At 44.2% G+C, this 8,967-nt stretch overlaps 1 long non-coding RNA gene across 1 annotated transcript; it reads left to right on the top strand.

Moving 5' to 3' along the window:
• Positions 1-2,102: 2,102 nt before the first annotated feature.
• LOC118430667 lies at positions 2,103-5,521 on the top strand. The gene is made up of 3 exons (XR_004832884.1): positions 2,103-2,361; positions 2,655-2,885; positions 5,444-5,521. It is a non-coding gene; the product is annotated as an uncharacterized LOC118430667 (long non-coding RNA).
• The last annotated feature ends 3,446 nt before the right edge of the window (positions 5,522-8,967 follow it).

Genomic DNA, 8,967 nt, shown 5'->3' with positions numbered 1-8,967 from the left:
TCACGTGACGCAACTGACGTGCATGACCCCGCATTGACCCCACATTTCGAGGAAATTTCACAGGAAATTGTTTGTTAGACTACAACTAGTACAAGGTGTAAAAAGTCGGTGTTTCATCTGGAAGAATAACTAATAAATGTTTTGAGTGGTTTTGACAGCGGTCTGAAATATATACAATCCAGCTCCTGATAAAACTTTTAGGTCCTTTAAACCAAGGAGGTTTGCTAACTAAGCTCCTTGCTTATCCCAAGGAGCTTTTATAAAAAGTAAGAAAAAAACTCCTTGCTTATCCCTGGACTCACAGATTACCAATGTCATGCTCGAGTATTACAAATTTGAAATTGATTGACAATGAAAAAGCAATGCGTTTGACACACACATTGAAAGAACATAAACTGGTAAGTTTAAGAAAGAAAATAAGAATATGTTTACTTTGTAATGATGCTTCTAAATGAATGATGTTAGTTTTCCGCATGTCGCAGTACCCAAGTATGTTCTTTTTTTAATTGATGACGTTATAACAATGCATCATGTTTATTCAACTTCCAGAAAAAAATCATGCTAACAAGGTATTGACACCTTGACATTTTTTGGGGAAAAAACATCTCCGGACGAAAATATCTAGTAGTCCCGCTACGTGCACCACCCATTTGACTTTGCGAATGCTAAATCTCATATCATTATATTTGCTCATTGTACTGCAATGGAAGTTGGTTTCCCCCAAACGATGGCTCGTTTCATTTATAAATCGACAGTTCACGGCCGTGATAGAACAACATTTTAGGTAAATTATTATGACAATATACATACTGACTCAGTCGAACTAGCTGTACAGGCCTTTGTTTCCAATCCCGACCCAAGTCATAGATCTATACTCAAGCTTAAGATATACTAACCAGGCGAAACCCAAAAGTTTCGTTAGTACTTTGCAATATCACATGAATATGATGAGCTTTGACGGAAAATTGCACATATAAAACATGCAACATGCATTGAAGTTAGAACGTTTAGCTGTCTTGCAAGTTATTTCTTTATCAAAAGTAACCATGCCATTTTTATCTCAATGAATGGTGTGTCAACCAGATAACTCAAGAATGGCTGGATGCGTTAGTTGTTTCAGTTATACTTGTGTGTAGATAGGGTGTGGCAAACGCAGCAACACCAGTCTGGAGCAGTTGCAGTATCATTATAAATCGCTATCACAGGTAGGGCGTTGAGGGTCGCGTAGCTTCTATGCAACGATTAATGAATGAATGAATGAATGACCTTTATTGTACATTTGTGCTCAAGCAAGCTAAGTACAGGTCATAGCGCTAGTGACCTTGGTACAATTTTGACAAAAAAGGTATCTTATCATCTCTACATATGCTAATACATTCTAGTTGATGTACAAGTTCAACTTCTTCTCGCTTCTTAAAACAGTTGTAAGAATTATAAACATAAGGACAGATTGAATCAATAATGTATGGTTTATCTGATTGCATGAGAAATATGAATTTTTCCGTGGTATTCAAATATCGGAAACTAGGAAACATATGTTGTATATTTTCAAAAAGGGCGTTTCGTTCGTTGTTGTACAAAGTACAGTCAACAATAAAGTGACACTCATCCTCTATCTTATTCAAGTTACGTTGTAAGTAGTCTTAGGTAATCTGTATGTTCGTAATTTGTTGTTGTTGCGCATTGCTGTCACAAAAGATTGAAGGTACATATCTTTTAAACGTTGGTCGATGGATGGAATAATTTGTGATGGATTTAGGACGGATGACATGGGAGAATGCCAGACATAGCCAAAACCGCATTCCTCTAGCGTCTTGCGGACTCCAGAAGCCCAGCATTTAGCGCCTAATTTGTCAAGTTCAAGTTGTCACAAAAGAGCGTCTGCTGATAGACTAATCTAATTATTCTCATCAGCAGACGTGGCAAAAGACGTTAAGTGCATTTTTCTGACCAATAATAGGTCAGGATTCTCTTCAAGGACCAATCGCTGAGCAGTCGCCATGCATCAGCCAATGATTACTGTGGGTGATTGATTGCTTGGCCTATAGCAGATCAGTGGCAATTTTTGCACCTGCGTTTGCACCTGCATCTGCACCTTTGTCAGTCTGCCGAATCTGTTGTCTTGTCATTGACGGTCCATTGTTCAACCAAGCAGGACCGAAGGTTTCTTCTCACCAACTCGCACCGTAAGCGCCAGGACGCCTGTCCTCGGCAAGGGAAGCGAGGGGCTGGGGACCGTAACTCACCGTAAGGTTCTTCACGTCAAAGTCCGAGATGTGTGTCAGGATAATCTTCCGGCTCATTTACACTAGGAGACCCAAGGCGTTCTAATCGGCCAGCTCTGCTTATAGCCGTGCATGGGTGGGTATAATTTATCAATTAATTGCTGTTTAATCGAATCATCCAGTTCTTATGTTCGAGGATATGTCAATAGAATCTCAGGGCTCGTTACTATCCTCCGTAGTAACCGCTGGCTCACGACTTTCCGTGGTTAGCAAGCGACTATCACCCGCGACGTTCTAACCGATGAGAGCGCGGGTTGGCTCTGTGTGCCAAATCGTCTTGAAGTTCCCTTGATTTATTTCTCTAGTTTAAATCGTATGCCACATTCCTACCTGCTGTTTGACAATTGATGAGCCTTTTGTATGTTGCAGCAGTGCGAGGAAGCCGATGCGTACCCACGCGTGGCCTCGCCTGGAATCGTCTGAAACGTCTGGACGCGACAAAGGAGGCAAGGGCCTGCCATCGGTGTCGAGCGTCGCCTTAACCAGTGCTTCATGACAAGGCACGGGAAGACGTCCAAGAATCTCCGCCGCATTTTGAGAAGACCCGGTGTGTTCAAAGCGGTAGTCCGACGACAAGGCCTTCTCAAGACATTTGGCAAGGTATTTTTATCTTCGCCAAGAAGATAATGATTTTGCCGACTTGGGTCTGTATGTAGGTCAACAGGATATAAGTCGAGAAATTGTAGACGGAACTTTTTGATTTTTTGCAGGTGTGTAGCGGTTGTCGATAGGCATGCCTAGTTCTAAAATGGGTTACCTGGCGTTTTTCTACGGTACGGTAGCGAGCTTATTATTTTTTTGGGTGTTTTTTCGGGAAGCATAAGTCAAAATGCAGCTGGGCGATTTTCATGATATTTGGCAGGTGTGTAGCGGTTGTAGAAAGGATTGTCATGTGCGAGAATGGTTTAGCTACCTTTTACCTATGGTGCTGTAGCTGGCTTTGTATGTAAGTGCGTTTGTCTGTATGCAAGATAACTCAAGACGTTCTTGATGGATGCTAATGATATTTGGTTGATAGGTAGGGGACACAAAAAGGAAGGTCAAGTTCGATAATGGGCCTCCTGGCAACTTGTTTTGGTACTGCAAGTGAGCATCAAAGTTTGCGCCTAAATTTTCCAGAAGTGCCAGGTTCATGATTTTTTAATGGTGGATAGCTGTTGGGACTAGGAGTGAATGGTGTAATTTTGGGCGTCCTAGCAGCTTGTTTAGAACTGCAGTGGGTCTTATAGTTCGTAACTTTTTAGATGGATAACCCCTGAGGGGATTGATCGATATTCTTTATTTTTGGGTAGGTAGGTACTTTGGGTGATCATCAACATAATGAGATGCAAATTATGTAAATCACTATCTATTTAAAATAATTACTTAGGGTAGCTTATCCTGGAGAAGCACACAGGGTGAAGGAGAAAGGTAATGTTACATGATACTCTATATGTCTGGACGTGTACAGTTCACCAGTGAGGGAAGGTGGTGACCTGGTTACACCAAATTAACCCTGACTCAAGCAGCAAAAGGGAGAGAATCAGTCATGTGGAACCGAATTCGAAGTTTCCCCGAAGTCTAAGAGACCAGACCTGCCCAGCCCTTTATCCCGCTGGTCTGTGTTTTAATAAGATTTGTGGGCATGATTCTTTTCGCCAGAAGAGTAACGTTATTGGTTGTATGGGTCTATATGCTGGTGAACAGCATATAACTCGAGAAATTGTTAGTCAAGATCCCAAGGCAATTGGGCACCAATGCTACCCTACCAATGTGTGTGGACCATTAATCATCATTTATCATTCAAGCCCCTCAGACTGTAGCAAATTATCCTGATCTACTTCCCCTGACATGGGCCAGTCACACCAAATTAACCCCCTGCCATCAGTCTCCGGCCTTTAGCACAAAGATGACCTCTCAACTTAAAGACAAATCAAAGGTGCAGCAGAACTAATTGATTATCCTGATGATACACATGTCATTGACCTGATAATTGTTTGCAGGGGAGAGAAGCACGAACAAGTGTCTCTAGGGCTCAGGGCTATATATTCAAACCAAATAAGCTCATTAGATCACTATTGTCCATGCTATGATATTGGTACACCAGTACTTCTTTGAGAGTCCAAATACCCAGATCTAACAGTCAGTCAGTCAGTCGAGGACATCAGACATCAACTCGGGAAGCTTGCAGGACCCTTATAACAGCGGTCTATTCATTGTACTCCAAAAAGGCTCTGAGTGTCTAGAGATTATTTAATGTTTGCGCATAGAGAAATGTCTCAGTACCAGAGTGAATGCTAGTTCTAAGAGCTTGGCCAAGTTTTATAGCAGATGGGAGGAGTAACATGCCATACATTCATTTAGATAAAACTTAGGTGCACTTTATATTTTGCTTAAACCATCCTGTGTCGGTTAACCGTCATATGACGCTTAACCGCCACCGGTCTAAAGAGGAAATAAAGGGCGTATGATGGTATTTCCACAAACCGTCCTGAGCCACCTCCGGACCTGGTCCTGGTTCGGTTCAGTGCGGGGCCGTGATGGTTTCTCCGTGAAAGAGAAACCATCACTGGTGACGGTAATAGGAGGGTGTGGGTCATACGCTAATGATGTGCTAACGAGACTGTAGCAATGGAAACATGTTTTTCCTCATTCTAATCTTTTGAGACATTGAACGTCGTCAAATGTTCCAAGTGGAATGGCCATTTTCCTTCGGTACTGCAGTAGAATGTATGGGTGTTTGTAAACAACAATACCCGTGGTTAGATGGGATAGATAAATAGAATTTTCAACTGCTACAAACACACGTTCATGCAGTCGTTTGCTTTGGGGTAGGTGCTCTTTTAAAAATAGTACTACATGAATGAGACCTAATAGTCTTGAACAAAGGCATGATTATTTGGCGAAGAGATGTGTTTGTGGAACTCTAGTCAATTTTGAATTTGAAATCAGGCTTTGAGTGACAATAGCTGTTGGCAGGAGTCACATTGCAGAATAGTGGTCAGATTGAGAACATTACAGCATCGTCTGTACTGCTGTTTCACAGCCTGTTGCTTTTTACATACTTCAAAGTGAACCACGGTAAATGTTCGGTAATCAGGTAAACAAAATATGTGCTGAATATTTCCTAACATCCGAATGAAATGGTATCATAATATATGGTATCTTTCTGTGTGCAGCACGAAGGCCCGTGAAGAGAATACATTCCGAACTGAAATGCCTATATTTCCACCATCTCTACAATGCTGACCGTACCAGTTAGGGCGTTCTGGGAGTGGCGGCTTCTTTTGCGCGCAGGGCTTTGGTCGGTTTTTGCGGTGTGCAGGCCCGATGTGCGGTTGTTTCTGTTTCTCTGGTTGTGTTGATGGCCAGGATTGTGTTCGGGTTACTGAGAGGTTCGGTCCTCTGGAAAACATAACCAAGGTATGACTAAGGTATGACCAAGGTATGACCAAAGTATGATCAAGGAATGGCCAAGGTATGATCAAGGAATGGCCAAGGTATGACCGAGGTATGGCCAAGGTATGACCAAGGTATGACCAAGGTATGGCCAAGGTATGGCCAAGGTATGACCAAGGTATGACCAAGGTATGACCAAGGTGTGACCAAGGTGTGACCAAGGTATGACCAAGGTATGGCCAAGGTATGACCAAGGTATGACCAAGGTATGGCCAAGGTATGGCCAAGGTATGACCAAGGTATGACCAAGGTATGGCCAAGGTATGATCAAGGTATGATCAAGGAATGGCCAAGGTATGACCGAGGTATGACCAAGGTATGACAAAGGTATGACAAAGGTATGGCCAAGGTATGGCCAAGGTATGACCAAGGTATGACCAAGGTATGACCAATGTATGACCAAGGTGTGACCAAGGTGTGACCAAGGTATGACCAAGGTATGACCAAGGTATGACCAAGGTATGACCAAGGTATGGCCAAGGTATGGCCAAGGTATGGCCAAGGTATGGCCAAGGTATGGCCAAGGTATGACCAAGGTATGGCCAAGGTATGGCCAAGGTATGACCAAGGTATGGCTATTAAAGGTATGGCTATGACTATGGGTAACGGTGCACACTCCAGTTCTTCCGCGACCGGTATGGCCAAGATTTGGCCAAGGTATGACCAAGGTATGACCAAGGTATGACAAAGGTATGGCCAAGGTATTACCAAGGTATGACCAAGGTATGACGCCAGTGAGTTCAAGGTATGGCCAAGGTATGGCCAAAGTATGGCCAAGGTATGACCAAGGTCCTTTCCGGGCAAGGTATGACCAAGGTATGACCAAGGTATGACCAAGGTATGACCAAGGTATGGCCAAGGTATGACCAAGGTATGGCCAAGGTATGACCAAGGTATGACCAAGGTATGACCAAGGTATGACCAAGGTATGGCTATTAAAGGTATGGCTATGACTATAGGTAACGGTGCACACCCCAGTTCTTCCGCGACCGGTATGGCCAAGATATGACCAATGTATGACCAAGGTATGACCAAGGTATGACCAAGTAATGACCAAGGTATGGCCAAGGTATGACCAAGGTATGGCCAAGGTATGGCCAAGGTATGGCCAAGGTATGACCAAGGTATGGCCGAGGTATGACCAAGGTAGGCTTTCCACAAGGGTGACACAAGTGCCTGGAAACGGTATCGGAACAGGGTTATACGGGAAATCTCCACTGCTAAACGAAACCACTACCGGGACAAGGTTGAACACCTCAAGACTGCAGATCCCAAGGAATGGTACCGCAACATTAAAGACATGACCGGCATACGTCGTGACCAAGGCAACCAAATCCTGGGCGTTGACAACACTAATCCCAAAGAAGCGGCTAATGCCATAAACACGTACTTGGCAGCAGCCTCCCAGCAATTCCCACCGCTGTCGCTGGACGAACTGCCGTCCTTCCTGCCTGCGTGTAGCCCTCCCCCGGTGGTCACAGTGTGGGATATGTACCACCAACTCCGGAAAGTGAAGGTAGGAAAGGCTGCCGGCGTTGATAACATCTCTCCCAGACTAGTGCGGGAATTTGCGTTTGAGTTGAGCTCGCCTATGACTGACATCTTCAACACCTCTCTTGCTGAAGGATCGGTGCCCTCCATATGGAAGAAAGCCAACGTTGTTCCTGTTCCGAAAGAGAACCCACCACGCCTTGACAAATTACGGCCGATCTCGTTAACTTCCATCTTTGCTAAGATATGTGAAGGGTTTGTGACCAGATGGTGTTTACAGGACATTCTACCTAACATTGACAACCGGCAGTTCGGCTCACTTCGGGGAAGGTCCACGACACATTGCCTTACTAGCCTCGTTCACAGCCTTGCCTGTGCTACTGACAAACCCGGACATGTTAGTACCTTGGTACTTACGGACTTCACGCGTGCTTTTGATCGAGTACATCACCTGACGGCAATGAACAAACTCCTTGATCTTGGTGTCCGCCGGTCCATCCTCCCTTGGGTCTGCAACTTCCTCTCGCACCGGCAGCAACGTGTCACATACAAAGGAACACATTCAGAGTGGGAAACGCTCACCTGTGGAGTACCCCAGGGCACAAAGCTTGGTCCCCTGGTCTTCCTTGCCCTCATAAACGATGCAGCCCCCCAAGATGACACTTCAGCAGAGGCCTGGAAATATGTTGACGATATGTCTCTTGCAGAGGCCAGACTAGCGTCACACCCGTCGAATGTACAAACCGACCTAGACAACCTAGTCAGCTGGACTGACGAAAACTATATGCAGCTCAACCCAACTAAATGCATGGTGATGTTCATATACTTCTTGCGAAAAACACCCGAAATTCCCAGACTGTTTGTTGGTGCATCTGAACTTGAAGTTGTGCACAAGGCCAAGGTCCTTGGTGTAATATTACAAGCAAACTTGAAGTGGACTGCACATGTGATAATGATTGTGGGCAAAGCTAACCGCCGTCTATACATGATTAGGTGTTTGAAGAAACACGGTCTGAGCACTAGCGACTTAGTACTTGTGTACATAGGGTTTGTCCGCCCCACCCTGGAATACGCCTGCCAGGTCTGGCACCCTGGGCTTACAGTAGAACTGTCATGTATGATTGAGCGTGTCCAAGCCAGGGCCTGTAAGATCATTCTTGGTCGCTCTTTCAGTTCTTACAGTTCAGCACTACTGATTTGTAAACTAGAACCTCTGCATGTAAGGCGTAAAGCTCTCTGTCTGAAGTATGCCAGATCTATTGTTCATTCTGAGGTCTTCAACTGCTGGCTACCACCACGCCGCTCTGAGGCACATGGTAGGGACCTAAGAAATTCCGACAACTTCAGCCAGTTTAAGTGCCGAACATCGCGTTTCAGGAATACCACGCTGCCTTATTGTATCGATCTGTTAAACTCACATTAGACTTTGAAGTGTCACATTTTAATCATTCAGAATGAGATCGATTTTATAATTGACATAGATAGATATCTACCTGATGGTGTGCAGATCCACACTTTTAAATTGTAAATGTGTAGTAGAAATTGTGATAAGTATATTTAGATTAATCCACTTAGGCAAGACATTCCATTGTTTTTAGTCCTAAGTGCCAGCCTCTCCTGTAGGATGTACGAGGCAATTTAGTCCTCGGACTATAATCTTGTACATGTCATTGTGTGTTTAAAGAAATAAACCAGTTCTCTCTCTCTCTCTCTCTCTCTCAAGGTATGGCCAAGGTATGGCCAAGGTATGGCC

The sequence above is a fragment of the Branchiostoma floridae genome, chromosome 14 (genome assembly GCF_000003815.2).
Source record: "Branchiostoma floridae strain S238N-H82 chromosome 14, Bfl_VNyyK, whole genome shotgun sequence".
Lineage (NCBI taxonomy): Eukaryota > Metazoa > Chordata > Leptocardii > Amphioxiformes > Branchiostomatidae > Branchiostoma > Branchiostoma floridae.
This window is presented reverse-complemented; position numbering and strand designations above follow the sequence as displayed.